This window comes from Mustela nigripes, chromosome X (assembly GCF_022355385.1).
Source record: "Mustela nigripes isolate SB6536 chromosome X, MUSNIG.SB6536, whole genome shotgun sequence".
Classification (NCBI taxonomy): Eukaryota; Metazoa; Chordata; class Mammalia; order Carnivora; family Mustelidae; genus Mustela; species Mustela nigripes.
This window is the reverse complement of record NC_081575.1, coordinates 48,447,889-48,464,085: the sequence shown is the minus strand read 5'-3', so window position 1 is coordinate 48,464,085 and position 16,197 is coordinate 48,447,889. Positions and strand designations below refer to the sequence as shown.

At 37.1% G+C, this 16,197-nt stretch overlaps 1 pseudogene; it reads left to right on the top strand.

Moving 5' to 3' along the window:
* The first annotated feature begins 13,186 nt into the window (after positions 1 to 13,186).
* LOC132006866 (nascent polypeptide-associated complex subunit alpha-like) lies at positions 13,187 to 13,832 on the top strand (annotated as a pseudogene).
* The last annotated feature ends 2,365 nt before the right edge of the window (positions 13,833 to 16,197 follow it).

The window sequence follows — 16,197 nt, the reverse complement described above, 5'->3', positions numbered from 1 at the left end:
ATACAAACAATTTAAAAACATATTATGAGCAACAATATGCCAACCCAAATTGGGCAATCTGGGAAAAAAATGGATGTCTTCCTTGCAACTTCTAAACTACTAAAACTAAAATAAAAAGAAATATAACACCTGATCAGAGCAATAACCTTCAAGGAAATTGAAGCAATAATCAACACCCCCACAAAAAAAAAAATAGGAATCCAGGGAGAGACCACTTACCAGTGGAATTCTACCAAATATTTACAGAAGAAATCATACTTATTCTATGGATGAAGAAAAATAATTTGACAAAATACAACATCCTTTCTCTTTTTTTATTTTTTATTTATTTTTATTTTTTTATAAACATATAATATATTTTTATCCCCAGGGGTACAGGTCTGTGAATCGCCAAGTTTACACACTTCACAGCACTCACCAAAGCACATAACCTCCCCAATGTCCATAATCCCACCCCCCTTCTCCCGATCCTCCTCCCCTCAGCAACCCTCAGTTTGTTTTGTGAGATTAAGAGTCACTTATGGTTTCTCTCCCTCCCAATCCCATCTCGTTTCATTTATTCTTCTCCCACCGCCTTAACCTCCCATGCTTCATCACCACTTTCTCATATCAGGGAGATCATATGACAGTTGTCTTTCTCTGCTTGACTTATTTTGATAAGCATGATACACTCTAGTTCCATCCACATTGTCACAAATGGCAAGATTTCATTTCTTTTGATGGCTGCATAGTATTCCATTGTGTATATATACAACATATTCTTTATCCATTCATCTGTTGATGGACAACTAGGTTCTTTCCATAGTTTGGCTATTGTGGACATTGCTGCTATAAACATTCGGGTGCACGTGCCCCTTCAGATCATTATGTTTGTATCTTTAGGGTAAATACCAGTAGTGCTATTACTGGGTCGTAGGGTAGCAATAATTTCAACATTTTGAGGAACCTCCATGTTGTTTTCCAGAGAGGTTGCACCAGCTTGCATTCCCACCAACAGTGTAGGAGGGTTCCCCTTTCTCCACATCCTCACCAGCATCTGTCATTTCCTGACTTGTTAATTTTAGCCATTCTGACTCTTGTGAGGTAGTATCTCATTGTGGTTTTGATTTCTATTTCCCTGATGCCGAGTGATATGGAGCACTTTTTCATGTGTCTGATGGCCATCTGGAAGTCTTCTTTGCAGAAATGTCTGTTCATGTCCTCTGCCCATTTCTTGATTGGATTATTTCTTCTTTGGGTGTCGAGTTTGCTAAGTTCTGTATAGATTTTGGCCACTAGCCCTTTATCTGATATGTCGGTTGCAAATATCTTCTCCCATTCTGTCAGTTGTCTTTTGGTTTTGTTAACTGTTTCCATTGCTGTGCAAAAGCTTTTGATCTTGATGAAATCCCAATAGTTCATTTTTGCCCTTGCTTCCCTTGCCTTTGGCGATGTTCCTAGGAAGATGTTGCTGCGGCAGAGGTCGAAGAGGTTGCTGCCTGTGTTCTCCTCAAGGGTTTGGATGGATTCCTTTTACACATTGAGGTCCTTCATCCATTTTGAGTCTATTTTCGTGTGTGGTGTAAGGAAATGGTCCAATTTCATTTTTCTGCATGTGGCTGTCCAATTTTCCCAACACCATTTATTGAAGAGGCTGTCATTTTTCCATTGGACATTCTTTCCTGCTTTGTCGAAGATTAGTTGACTGTAGAGTTGAAGGTCTATTTATGGGCTCTCTATTCTGTTCCATTGATCTATGTGTCTGTTTTTGTGCCAGTACCATGCTGTCTTGATGATGACAGCTTTGTAATAGAGCTTGAAGTCCGGAATTGTGATGCCACCAACTTTGGCTTTCTTTTTCAATATCCCTTTGGCTATTCGAGGTCTTTCCTGGTTCCAAATAATTTTAGGATTATTTGTTCCATTTCTTTGAAAAAGATGGAAGGTACTTTGATAGGAATTGCATTAATTGTGTATATTGCTTTAGGAAGCATAGACATTTTCACAATATTTATTCTTCCAATCCAGGAGCATGGAACATTTTTCCATTTCTTTGTGTCTTCCTCAACTTCTTTCATGAGTACTTTATAGTTTTCTGAGTATAGATTCTGTGCCTCTTTGGTTAGGTTTATTCCTAAGTATCTTATAGTTTTGGGTGCAATTGTAAATGGGATTGACTCCTTAATTTTTCTTTCTTCTGTCTTCTTGTTGGTGTAGAGAAATGCAACTGATTTCTGTGCATTCATTAGATATCTTGACACTTACCTAAATTCCTGTACAAGTTCTAGCAGTTTTGGAGTGGAGTCTTTTGGGTTTTCCACATATAGTATCATATAATCTGCGAAGAGTGATAGTTTGACTTTTCTTTGCCGATTTGGATGCCTTTAATTTCCTTTTGTTGTCTGACTGCTGAGGCTAGGACTTCTAGTACTATGTTGAATAGCAGTGGTGATAATGGACATCCCTGCCATGTTCCTGACCTTAGCAGAAAAGCTTTCAGTTTTTCTCCATTGAGAATGATATTTAGGGTGGGTTTTTCATAAATGGCTTTGATAATATTAAGGTATATGCCCTCTATCACTACACTTTATAGAGTTTTGATCAGAAAGGGATGCCGTACTTTGTCAAATGCTTTTTCTGCATCTATTGAGAGTATCCTACGGTTCTTGTTCTTCCTTTTATTGATGTGTTGTATCACATTGATTGATTTGTGGATGTTGAACCAACCTTGCAGCCCTGGAATAAAACCCACTTGGTCGTGGTGAATAATCTTTTTAATATACTGTTGAATCCTATTGGCTAGTATTTTGGTGAGAATTTTTGCATCTATGTTCATCAAGGATATTGGTCTATGGCTTTCTTTTTTTATTGGATCCTTTTCTGGTTTTGGGATCAGGGTGATGCTGGCCTCGTAAAATGAGTTTGGAAGTTTTCCTTCCATTTCTATTTTTTGGAACAGTTTCAGGAGAATTGGAATTAGTTCTTCTTTAAATGTTTGATAGAATTCCCCGGAAAGCCATCTGGCTCTAGGCTTTTGTTTGTTTGGAGATTTTTAATGACTGTTTCAATCTCCTTACTGGTTATGGGTCTGTTCAGGCTTTCTATTTCTTCCTGGTTCAGTTGTGGTAGTTTATATGTTTCTAGGAATGCATCCATTTCTTCCAGATTGTCAAATTTATTGCCGTAGAGTTGCTCATAGTATGTTCTTATAATAGTTTGTATTTCTTTGGTGTTAGTTGTGATCTCTCCTCTTTCATTCATGATTTTATTTATTTGGGTCCTTTCTCTTTTCTTTTTGATAAGTCGGGCCAGGGGTTTATCAATTTTATTAATTCTTTCAAAGAACCAGCTCCTAGTTTCGTTGATTTGTTCTATTGTTTTTTTGGTTTCTATTTCATTGATTTCTGCTCTGATCTTTATGATTTCTCTTCTCCTGCTGGGCTTAGGGTTTCTTTCTTGTTCTTTCTCCAGCTCCTTTAGGTGTAGGGTTAGGTTGTGTACCTGAGACCTTTCTTGTTTCTTGAGAAAGGCTTGTACCGCTATATATTTTCCTCTCAGGACTGCCTATGTTGTGTCCCACAGATTTTGAACCGTTGTATTTTCATTATCATTTGTTTACATGATTTTTTTCAATTCTTCTTTAATTTCCTGGTTGACCATTAATTCTTTAGAAGGATGCTGTTTAGTCTCCATGTATTTGGGTTCTTTCCAAACTTCCTCTTGTGGTTGAGTACTAGTTTCAGAGCATTTTGGTCTGAAAATATGCAGGGAATGATCCCAAACTTTTGATACCGGTTGAGTCCTGATTTAAGACCGAGGATGTGATCTATTCTGGAGAATGTTCCATGTGCACTAGAGAAGAATGTGTATTCTGTTGCTTTGGGATGAAATGTTCTGAATATATCTGTGATGTCCCTCTGGTCCGCTGTTTTGTTTAAGGCCTTTATTTTCTTGTGGATCTTTTCCTTGGATGATCTGTCCATTTCAGTGAGTGGAGTGTTAAAGTCACCTACTATTATTGTATTATTGTTGATGTGTTTCTTTAATTTTGTTATTAATTGGTTTATATAGTTGGCTGCTCCCATGTTGAGGGCATAGGAATTTAAAATTGTTAGATCTTCTTGTTAGACAGACCCTTTGAGCATGATATAGTGTCCTTCCTCATCTCTTATTATAATCCTTGGCTTAAAATCTAATTGATCTGATATAAGGATTGCCACTCCTGCTTTCTTCTGAAGTCCATTAGCATGGTAACTTCTTTTCCACCCCCTCACTTTAAATGTGGAGGTGTCTTCGGGCTTAAAATGTATTTCTTTTAGGCAACATATAGATGGGTTTTATTTTTTTATCCATTCTGATATGCTGTGTCTTTTGTTTGGGGCATTTAGGCCATTCACATTCAGGGTAACTATTGAGAGATATGAATTTAGTGCCATTGCATTGCCTGTAAGGTGACTGTTATTGTATATTTTCTCTGTTCCTTTTTGATCTACCACTTGTAGACTCTCTCTTTGCTTAGAGAACCCCTTTCTATATTTCCTGTAGAGCTTGTTTGGTGTTTGCAAATTCTTTCAGTTTTTGTTTGTCCTGGAGCTTTCAATCTCTCCTTCTATTTTCAATGATAGCCTAGCTGGATATAGTATTCTTGGCTGCATGTTTTTCTCATTCTGTGCTCTGAATATATCATTCAGTTATTTCTGGCCTGCCAGGTCTCTATGGATAAGTCTGCTGCCAATGTAATATTTTTACCATTGTATGTTACAGACTTCTTTTCCCAGGCTGCTTTCAGGATTTTCTGTTTGTCACTAAGACTTGTAAATTTTACTATTAGGTGATGGGGTGTGGGCCTATTCTTATTGATTTTGAAGGGCGTTGTCTGAACCTCCTGAATTTTGATGCTTGTTCCCTTTGTCATATTGGGGAAATTCTCCCCAATAATTCTCTCCAGTATACCTTCTGCTTTCCTCTCTCTTTCTTCTTCTTCTGGAATCCCAATCATTCTAATGTTGTTTCATCTTATGGTGTCACTTTTCTCTTGAATTCTCCCCTCGTGGTCCAGTAGCTCTTTGTCCCTCTTTTGCTCAGCTTCTTTATTCTCTGTCATTTGGTCTTCTATATCACTACTTCTTTCTTCTGCCTCATTTATTATTATTATTTTTTAAAGATTTTATTTATTTATTTGACAGACAGAGATCACATGTAGGCAGAGAGGCAGTCAGAGAGAGAGAAGGGGGAAGCAGGCTCCCTGTTGAGCAGAGAGCCCAATGTGGGGCTCAATCCCAGGAACCTGGGATCATGACCGGAGCCGAAGGCAGAGGCTTTAACCCACTGAGCCACTCAGGCACCCCTGACTTATTTATTATTGATAGCTTTTTTTATTTCAACTTGGTTAGATTTTAGTTCTATTATTTCTCCAGAAAGGGCTTTTATATCTCCTGAAAGGGTTTCTCTAATATCCTCCATGCCTTTTTCGAGCCCGGCTAGAACCTTGAGAATTGTCATTCTGAACTCTAGATCTGACATATTACCAATGTCTGTATTGATTAGGTCCCTAGCCTTCGGTACTGCCTCTTGTTCTTCTTTTTGTGGTGAATTTTTCTGCCTTGTCATTTTGTCCAGATAAGAGTATATGAAGGAGCAAGTTAAATACTAAAAAGGTGACAACAACCCCAGGAAAATATGCTTTAACCAAATCAGAAGAGATCCCAAGTCGAGGGGGGATAACGGGTTAAAATGAGGTTCAGAAAGAAAGAAAGAAAGAAAAAAGGAAAGAAAGAAAAGAATTAAAAAAAGAAAACAAATAAAGAAAAGTATAAAAAAGAAAAAATATATATATATATTAGATAAACTAGTAAAAAACGTTTAAAAAAGGGTAAAATTTAAAAAAAATTAGCAGAAGATGAGAAAAAAATTAAAAAGAAAAGAAATTAAATTATCTGTAAAACTAAAGAATCATAGGGAGAAAGCCATGAGTTCTGTGCTTTGCTTTCTCCTCCTCTGGAATTCTGCTTCTCTCCTTGGTATTGAAACTGCACTCCTTGGTAGGTTAACTTGGTCTTGGTTGGATTTCTTGTTGATCTTCTGGGAGAGCGGCTACAACATCCTTTCTTGATTAAAACTCTCCACAGTATAACAGTAGCGAGAACACATCTCAATATTATAAAATCATCTATAGAAAACACACAGCTAATATCATTCTCAATGGGGATAAGCTGAGATTTTTTCCCCTAAGATCAGGGAACACAACAGGGATGCCCACTCTCAACACTGCTATTCAACATAGTGTTAGAATTTCTAGCTTCAGAAATCAGACAACAAAAATATATAAAAAGAATTCAAATTGGCAAAGAACAAGTCAAATCCTCACTCTTTGTAGATGATATGATATTTTATGTGGAAAACTCAGAAGACTCCACCTCAAAGCTTGCACTCACACAGCAATTCAGGAATATGGTCAGATATAAAATCGATGCACAGAAATCAGTTGTATTTCTGTACACTAACAATGAGACAGAAGAAAGAGAAACTAAGGATTTGATCCAATTTACAATTGTAACAAAAACCAGAAGATACCTGGGATTAAACCTAAGCAAAGAAGTAAATGATCTGTTCTCTGAAAACTATAAAAACATCATTAAAGATATTGAGGAAGAGACAAAGAAATGGAAAAAGATCCCATGCTCACAGATTAAAGAACAAATATTGTTAAAATGTCAATGCTACCCAGGATAATCTACACATTCAAAGCAATCCATATGAAAGTTCCATTGACATTTTTCACAGAACTAGAACAAATAATTTGTAATAATAAAAGATCCTGAATAGCCATAGGAACACTGAAAAAGAAAACCAAAGCTGGTGGCTTCACAATGTAAGAAATCAAGCTATATTACAGAGCTGTACTCATCAAGACAGTATGATGCTGACATAAAAACAGGCACATAGATCAATGGAACAGGATAGAAAACCCAGAAATGTACCCTCAACTCTATGGTCAACTAATCTCTGAAAAATTGAGTAAGAATATTCAATGCAAAAAGACAGTCTCTTCAATAACTGGTCCTGGGAAAATTGAACAGTCACATGTACAAGAGTGAAACTGAACAATTTTCTTACACCATATGCACAGATAAACTCAAAATGGATGAAAGACCTCAATGTGAGACAGGAATTCATCAAAATACTGGAGGAAAACACAGGCAGTAACCTCTTCACCTTGGCTTCAGCAACTTCTTTCAAAACCCATCTTCAAAGGCAAGGGAAACAAAGGCAAAAATGAACTGTTAGGACTTCATCAAGACAAAAGCTTGAAGCAAAGGAAATAATCACAACACTAAAAGGCAACCTATGGAATAGGAGAATATATTTTTAAATAACATATCAGATAAAGGGCTGGTACTGAAGATCTATAAAGAACTTATCAAACTCAACACCCCCTCCCCCAAAAAATAGTCTAGCCAAGAAATGTGGAGAAGACAAGAACTGATCTTTCTCCAAAGAAGACATACAAATCACCAATACACACATGAAAAAATGCTCCACATCCCTCAGGATCAAGGAAATACAAATCAAAATCACAATGAGATACCATTATACCAGTCAGAATGGCTGAAATTAACAAGACAGGAAACAGCCAATGTTGGCAAGGATGTGGATAAAGGGGAACCCGCTTTCACTTTTGGTGGGAATGCAAGCTGGTGCAACCACTCTGGAAAATAGTATGGGGTTTCCTAAGGAAGTTTAAAAAATAGATACCCTACAACTCAGGAATCACACTATAAGTATTTACCCCAAAGATACAAATGTAGTGGGGCACCTGGGTGGCTCAGTGGGTTAAGCCTCTGCCTTCGGTTCAGGTCATGATCTCAGGGTCCTGGGATAGAGCCCCACATCAGGCTCTCTGCTCAGTGGGGAGCCTGCTTCCTCCTCTCTCTCTCTGCCTGTCTCTCTGCCTACTTCTGATCTCTTTCAAGTAAATAAAATCTTTAAAAAAACGATACAATTGTAGTGACTCATAAGGGCACCATCTCCCCAATGTTCATAACAGCAATATCCACCATAATCAAAATGTGGAAGGAGTCAAGATGCCAATTGACAGATGAATGGATAAAGAAGATGTGGCTTACAACAAAAACAATGAAATATTACTCCTCCATCAGAAAGGATGAATACATAACATTTACATCGACATGGATGGAAATTGATGGCATGATGCTGAGTTAAATCAACAAGAGAAAGACAATTACCATATGGTTTCACTCATGTAGAATATAAGAAATAGTACAGAGGGGACGCCTGGGTGGCTCAGTTGGTTAAGCGGCTGCCTTCAGTTCAGGTCATGATCCCTGCATCCTGGGATTGAGTCCCACATCGGGCTCCATGCTCAGCAGGGAGCTTGCTTCTCCCTCTGCCTCTGCCTGCCTTTATGTCTGCCTGTGCTTGCTCTCTCTCCCTCTCTCTCTCTGATGAATGAATAAAATCTTTTAAAAAAAAAGGAAAGAAATAGTATAGAGGATCATAGGGCAAGGGAAGGAAAACTGAATAGCAAGCTGAGTGAGAGAAAAACCTTGACAGATTCTTTCCTAAAGGAAATAAATTGAAGGTTGCTGGAGTGAAGGTAGGTAGGTGAATGGGGTACTTGAGTGATGGGCATTAAGGAGGGCACATGATGCAATGAGCCCTGGGAGTTAAATGCAACTGACAAAATACTGTATATTACATCTCAAACTTATGATGTACTGTACATTAGCTAATAGAATTTTTATATGTATTTTTTTGTTTTATTTCTTTTTAGTGTTCCAGAATTCATTGTTTATGCACCACACCCATTGCCCCATGCAATACATGTCCTCCATAACACCCAACACCCGGCTGACACAACCTCCCACTGCCCTCCCCTCCAAAACCCTCATTTTGTGTCTCAGAGTCCAGTCTCTCATGGTTCGTCTCCCCCTCCAATTTCCCCGGACTCATTTCTCCTCTCCATCTACCCATGTCCGCCATGTTATTCCTTATGCTCCGCAAATAAGTAGAACCATTTGATAATTGACTTTCTTTGCCTCACTTTTTTCACTCAGTGTAATCTCTTCCAGTCTTGTCCATGTTGATACAAAAGTTGGGTATTCATCCTTTCTGATGGAGGAATAATACTCCATAGTATATATGGACCATATCTTTATCCATTCTTTTATTGAAGTGCATCTTGGTTCTTTACACAGTTTGGCTACTGTGGCCAATGTTGCTATGAACATTGGGATATAGATAACCATTATTTTCACTACATCTGTTTCTTTGGGGGTAAACACCCAATAGTGCAATTGCAGGTTCATAAAGTAGCTATATTATGAATTTCTTAAGGAATCTTCACACTGTTTTCCAAAGTGGCTGCACAAACTTGCATTCCCACCAACAGTGTAAGAAGGTTCCCCTTTCTCCCAATCCTCTCCTACACTTGTAGTTTACAGTCTTGCTAATTTGGACCATTCTAACTGGTGTAAGGTGGTTTCTCAATGTGGTTTTGATTTGAACCTACCTGATGACTAGTAATTATGAACATTTTTTCATGTGCCTGTTAGCCATTTGTATGTCTTCTTCAGAGAAGTGTCTGTTCATGTCTTCTGCCCATTTTGAGATGCGATTATCTGTTTTGTGGGTATTGAATTTGAGGATTTCTTTATATATCTTGGATATCAGACTTTGTCTGTAGTGTCATTGGCAAATTATCTTCTCCTATTACGTGGGTTGCCTCTTTGTTTTGTTGACTGTTTCCTGCAGAAGCTTTTGATCTTGATTAAGTCCCGAATGTTCATTTTCACTTTTGTTTCCTTTGTCTTTGGAGACATATCTTGAAAGAAGTTGCTGTGGTCAATATCGCAAAGGTTATTGCCTATACTCTCCTCTAGGATTCTGTTGGATTTATGTCTCATGTTGAGGTCTTTTATCCAATTTGAGCTTATCCTTGTGTATGGTGCAAGAGAATGTCGAGTTTCATTCTTCTACACACAGCTATCCATTTTTCCCAGCAACTTTACTGAAGAGACTTTTGTTTTGCTTTGTTTTGTTTTTCTCCCCACTGTATTTTTTTCCCTGCTTTGTCAAAGATTAGTTGACCATAAATTTGAGGGTCCATATCCAGGCTTTATACTCTATTCCACTAGTCTATGTGTCTGTTTTTGTGACAATACCATGCTGTCTTGGTGATCACAGCTTTGTAGTAAAGCTTAAAATGAAGCAATGTAATACCTCCACTTTTGTTTTTCTTTTTCAGCCTTTTCTTAGCAATTCAGGGTCTCTTCTGGTTCCATAAAAATTTTAGGATTCTTTGCTCCAGCTCTTTGAAAAATACAAGTGGAGTTTTGATCAGAATGACATTGAAAGTATAGATTTATCTAGGCAGTATAGACATTTTAACAATGTTTATTCTTCTGATACTTTGGCATGGAATGATCTCCCATCTTTTTGTGTCTTCTTCAATTTCTTTCATGAGTGTTTTGTAGTTCCCTGAGTACAGGTACTTTACCTCTTTGGTTAGGCTTATACCCAGGTATCTTATGGTTCTTGATGCTCTAGTAAATGGAATTGGTTCTCTAATTTTCACTTCTGTATTTTCATTGTTAGTGTATAAAAAGCAACTGATTTCTGTACATTGATTTTGTATCCTGCCACATTACTGAATTGCTATATGAGTTCTAATAGTTTGGGACTAGATTACTTTGGGTTTTCTATATAAAGTATTATGTCATCTGTAAAGAGAGAGAGCTTGACTTCTTTGCAAATTTGAATACATTTGATTTTTGTTGTTGTTGTTGTTGTTGTCTGATTGCTGTTTCTAGGACTTCTAGTAATATTTTGAACAAGAGAGTTGAGAATGGGCATCCTTGTTGTGTTCCTGATATCAAAGGGAAAGCTGTCAGGTTTTCCCTATTGAGGATAATATTCGCTGTGGGATTTTCATAGATAGATTTTATGAAGTTGAGGAATATTTTCTCTATCCCTGTAATTTTAATCATTTTAATCAGGAATGGATGATGTGTCTTGTCAAATTATTTTTCTGCATCAATTGAGAGGACCATGTAGTTTTTCTCTCTTCTGTTATTGATCTGTTCTATCACATTGATTGATTTGCAAATGTTGACCTACCCCTGGATCCCATGGATAAATCCCACCTGGTCATGGTGGATAATCTTTTCAATGTAATGTTCGATCCTATTTGCTAGGATCTTGTTGAGAATCTTAGTATCTATATTCATCACTGATATTGGTCTGAAAATCTCCTTTTTGGTGGCGTCTTTGCCTGGTTTGGGGATCACGGTAATGCTGGTTTCTCAAAAAGAGTCTGGAAGTTTTCCTTCAGCTTCAATTTTTAGAAACGGCTTCAGGAGAAGAGGTATTATTTCTTCTTTGAATGTTTGGGAGAATTCCACTGGGAATCCATCAGGCCCTGGGTTCTTGTTTTTTGGGAGGTTTTTGATCACTGATTGAATCTCATTACTAGATATTGGTCTATTCAGATTGTTAATTTCTCCCTGATTGAGTTTTGAAAGTTTATAGTTTTCCAGGAATGCATCCATTTCATCTATGTTGTTCAAGTTATGGGCATATACCTGTTAATCCTAATTTATGATGATTGTTTCTATTTCCTTGGTGTTAGTCATGATCTCTCTCTCTTTTCATTCATAATTTAATTAATTTGGGTCTTCTGTCTTCCTTTGGATTAGTTTAGCCAATGGTTTATTGATCTTATTGATTCTGTCAAAAAAAAGCAGCTTCTAGTTTCATTGATGTGTTCTACTGCATCTCTAGTTTCTCTCTCATTGATCTCTGCTCTAATCCTGATTATTTCCCTTCTTGTGTGTGGAGTTGGCTTAATTTGTTGTTGATTCTGTAGTTTTTTAAGGTGTAAAGAAAGCTGATGTATTCTGGATTTTAATTTTTTTCTTTCTTTCTTTTTTTTCTTTTTCTTTTCTTTTTATAAAAATTATTTATTTTTTTCAGCGTAACAGTATTCATTGTTTTTGCACCACACCCAGTGCTCCATGCAATCTGTGCCCTTTCTAATATCCACCACCTGGTTCCCCCAACCTCCCACGCCTTGCTTCTTCAAAACTCTCAGATTGTTTTTCAGAGTCCATAGTCTCTCATGGTTCACCTCCCCTTCTAATTTCGCTCAACTCCCTTCTCCTCTCCATCTCCCATATCCTCCATGCTATATGTTATGTTCCACAAATAAGTGAAACCATATGATAACTGACTCTCTCTGCTTGACTTTTTTCACTCAGCATAATCTCTTCCAGCCCCGTACATGTTGCCACAAAAGTTGGGTATTTATCCTTTCTGATGGAGGCATAATACTCCATAGGGTATATGGACCACATCTTCCTTATCCATTCATCTGTTGAAGGGCACCTTGGTTCTTTCCACAGTTTGACGACCTTGGTCATTGTTGCTATAAACATTGGGGTACAGATGGCCCTTCTTTTCACTACATCTGTATCTTTGGGGTAAATACTCAGTAGTGCAATGGCAGGGTCATAGAGAAGCTCTATTTTTAATTTATTGAGGAATCTCCACACTGTTCTCAAAAGAGGCTGCACTAACTTGCATTCCCACCAGCAGTGTAAGCAGGATACAAAGTCAATGTACAGAAATCAGTGGCTTTCTTATACAGTAACAATGAAAATACAGAATAATACATTTGAATAAATATTTGCCTCTTAAAAAGATGTTCTCCTGAGATCTGAGAATTTTCAGAAGTGGCATTAAGAAAATACTATATACTGTCATAAGTTATAACACCCATTGGGAAATGTACAAATGTTTATATAAAGAATCTGGTTAAAAACACAATGTAAATTTTTAAAGTATTTCTCTTGGCAATTTAAAAAATACATAACCATGTTTAATTTATTCTTCTTAATTGTAATTATTATGCTAAAATTTGTTAGTTTACCATATAAGTGGTCATTTCCTATAAGTTTATTTGCGGGATGTAAATTACTCAGCTTTATAATAAACACTATGCTTTATATCAGAAAACTATTATCTATATATTATGAACTTTAAAACTTTTCAGTTGGATCCCATTAAGGGATATTCTGCTGATCTTGAGTGCTCTATTTTGCACATGCTTGTTGTTTTGTCCATTCATTGAATGAAAAGGTATCTTGCTCTTTCTGTCTCCATCTTGGTTCAGTGTTTCCTGCACAAAATGCTAGGTGAAGCCTCAGAAACTGTTCTTGCTACAAAGCAGGAGTTGCCACATCCCTAGGCTAAGACAGGATCTGGAACAGAATCCAACAGTGATGAATATGCACCAGAACTTGAAGAAAAGGATTCTACATAAGCAACCTAACAACGAGCTCAGCTATCAGCAGCAGCTGAAATTTATGAAGAACCAGTCAGTAAGGCAAAACAGAGCTCGACTGAAAAGAAAGCATGGAAGCTCTGTATAAACTGGATCATCAACAGGTTATAGGGGTTACTAGAGTCATTATCTGGAAATCTAAGAATATCCTCTTTATCATCACAAAACTAATGTCTACAATAACCCAGCTTCAGGCACCTGCATATTTTTGGGGAAAAACCAAGACTGAAGATCTATCTCAGCAAGCACAACTAGCTACTGCTGAGAAATTTAAATTTCAAAGTGAAGATGTCTCAAACATTCAAGAAAACACATAACTCCAACTGTACAAGAGGAGAATGAAGAGAAAGAAGTTGATGAAACAGGTGCAGAGGTTAAGGACATAGAATTAGTCGTGTCACAAGTAAATGTGTCATGAGCGAAGGCACCTTGATTCCTGAAGAACAAGAGTAATGATATTGTAAATGCTTTTATGGAATTAACAATGTAACCATCTGAAAAGTAGGAACTTTTCTAGTGTTTCAAAAGAATAACGACATCTTTTTTTTTAATTTTGTTTTAATTAATTAATTTATTTTCACAAAAACAGTATTCATTATTTTTTTCACCACACCCAGTACTCCATGCAATCCGAGCCCTCTATAATACCCACCACCTGGTACCCCAACCTCCCACCTCCCCCGCCACATCAAACAGCTCATATTGTTTTTAAGAGTCCAGTCTCTCATGATTCATCTCCCTTTCCAATTTACCCCAACTCCCTTTTCTCTAACACCCCTTGTCCTCAATGATATTTGTTATGCTTCACAAATAAAAGAAACCATATGATAATTGACTCTCTCTGCTTGACTGATTTCACTCAGCACAATCTCTTCCAGTCCCGTCCATGTTGCTACAAAAGTTGGGTATTCATCCTTTCTCATGGAGGCATAATACTCCATATTGTATATGGACCACATCTTCCTTATCCATTCTTCCATTGAAGGGCATCTTGGTTCTTTCCATAGTTTGGCAATCGTGGCCATTGCTGCTATAAACTTTGGGGTACAGATGGCCCTTATTTTCACTACATCTGTATCTTTGGGGTAAATACCCAGGAGTGCAATGGCAGGGTCATAGGGAAGTTCTATTTTTAATTTCTTCAGGAATCTCTACACTGTTCTCCAAAATGGCTGCACCAACTTGCATTCCCACCAACAGTGGAAGAGGGTTCCCCTTTCTCCACATCCTCTCCAACACATGTTCTTTCCTGTCTTGCTAATTTTGGCCATTCTAACTGGTGTAAGGTGATATCTCAATGTGGTTTTAATTTGAATGTCCCTGATGGCTAGTGATGATGAACATTTCTTCATGTGTCTGATAGCCATTTGTATGTATTCGTTGGAGAAGTGTCTGTCCATATCTTCTGCCTATTTTTTGATATGATTGTCTGTTTTGTGTGTGTTGAGTTTGAGGAGTTCATTATAGATCCTGGATATCAAACTTTTGTCTGTACTGTCATTTGCAAATATCTTCTCCCATTCCATGGGTTGCCTCTTTGTTTTCTTGACTGTGTCCTTTGCTGTGCAGAAGCTTTTGATTTTGATGAAGTCCCAAAAGTTTATTTTCACTTTTGTTTCCTTTGCCTTTGGAGACATATCTTGAAAGAAGTTGCTGTGGCTGATATCGAAGAGATTACTAGCCTCCCTCAAAAAAATTGAAAAATCAAGAATACACAAGCTGTCTCTACACCTTAAAGAACTGGAGAATCAACAACAAATCAAACCAACTCCACACATAAGAAGGGAAATCCTCAAGATTAGAGCTGAGATCAATGAGGTAGAAAGCAGAGGTATAGTAGAATGTATCAATAAACTAGAAGCTGGTTTTTTGAAAGAATCAATAAGATCGATAAACCATTGGCCACACTAATCCAAAAGAAAAGAGAGAAATCCCAAATTCTTAAAATTATGAATGAAAAGGGAGAGATCACAATTAATACCAAGGAAGTAGAAACAATCATCAGAAGTTATTATCAACAGTTATATGCCAATAAGCTTAGAAACCTAGATGAAATGGATGCATACCTGGAAAACTATAAACTCCCAAAATTGAGACAGGAAGAAATCGACAACCTGAATAGACCAATATCTAGTAACAAGATTGAAGCGGTGACCAAAATCCTCCCAAAAAACAAGAGCCCAGGACCTGACGGATTCCCTGGGGAATTCTACCAAACTTTCAAAGAAGAAATAACACCAATTCTCCTGAGGCTATTTCAAAAAATTGAAGCAGGAGGAAAACTTCCAGACTCTTTCTATGAAGCCTGCATCTTGTTTTGAAATTTGTACTATTTCTAACACTAATCAAGTTATGGATTATTACTGGATAAAAAAAAAAAAAGAAAAAGAAAGAAATTGTGTCTTAAACTTGAAAATGGCTCCTAAGTCATTGAGTTCACATCTATCAGTGATTTCTGCTACACAAATGGGCTATTAGATTCTGTATTTCCTCAATAACAATTTTTCTTGTCATATCAGTAGATATCATCTCAGCTAGAGTTGAAGTTACCAAGATAGAAATATATGTATAAGCCTGCCTTATAATACTAAACCATTGATTGAGCATGCCTCATTCAATATTATACTTGTAGTCTGAGATTTTGTCTCTGACGTTTGAAAAAAAAAATTATACTTGAGAGTAAGAGAACTTACAGAAATTAAGTCCAGATTTCTGCCCATAAGAGAGTCTATATCAAGTCAATGGAAGCTGTATCTTTTTTGGATAAAACTTTTTTCTTTTAAAGATTAAATATTAATTCATTTCAAGATATCCCTGTCGTTTTAACAATTTTAGTCACCAGGGACTTGTGATGT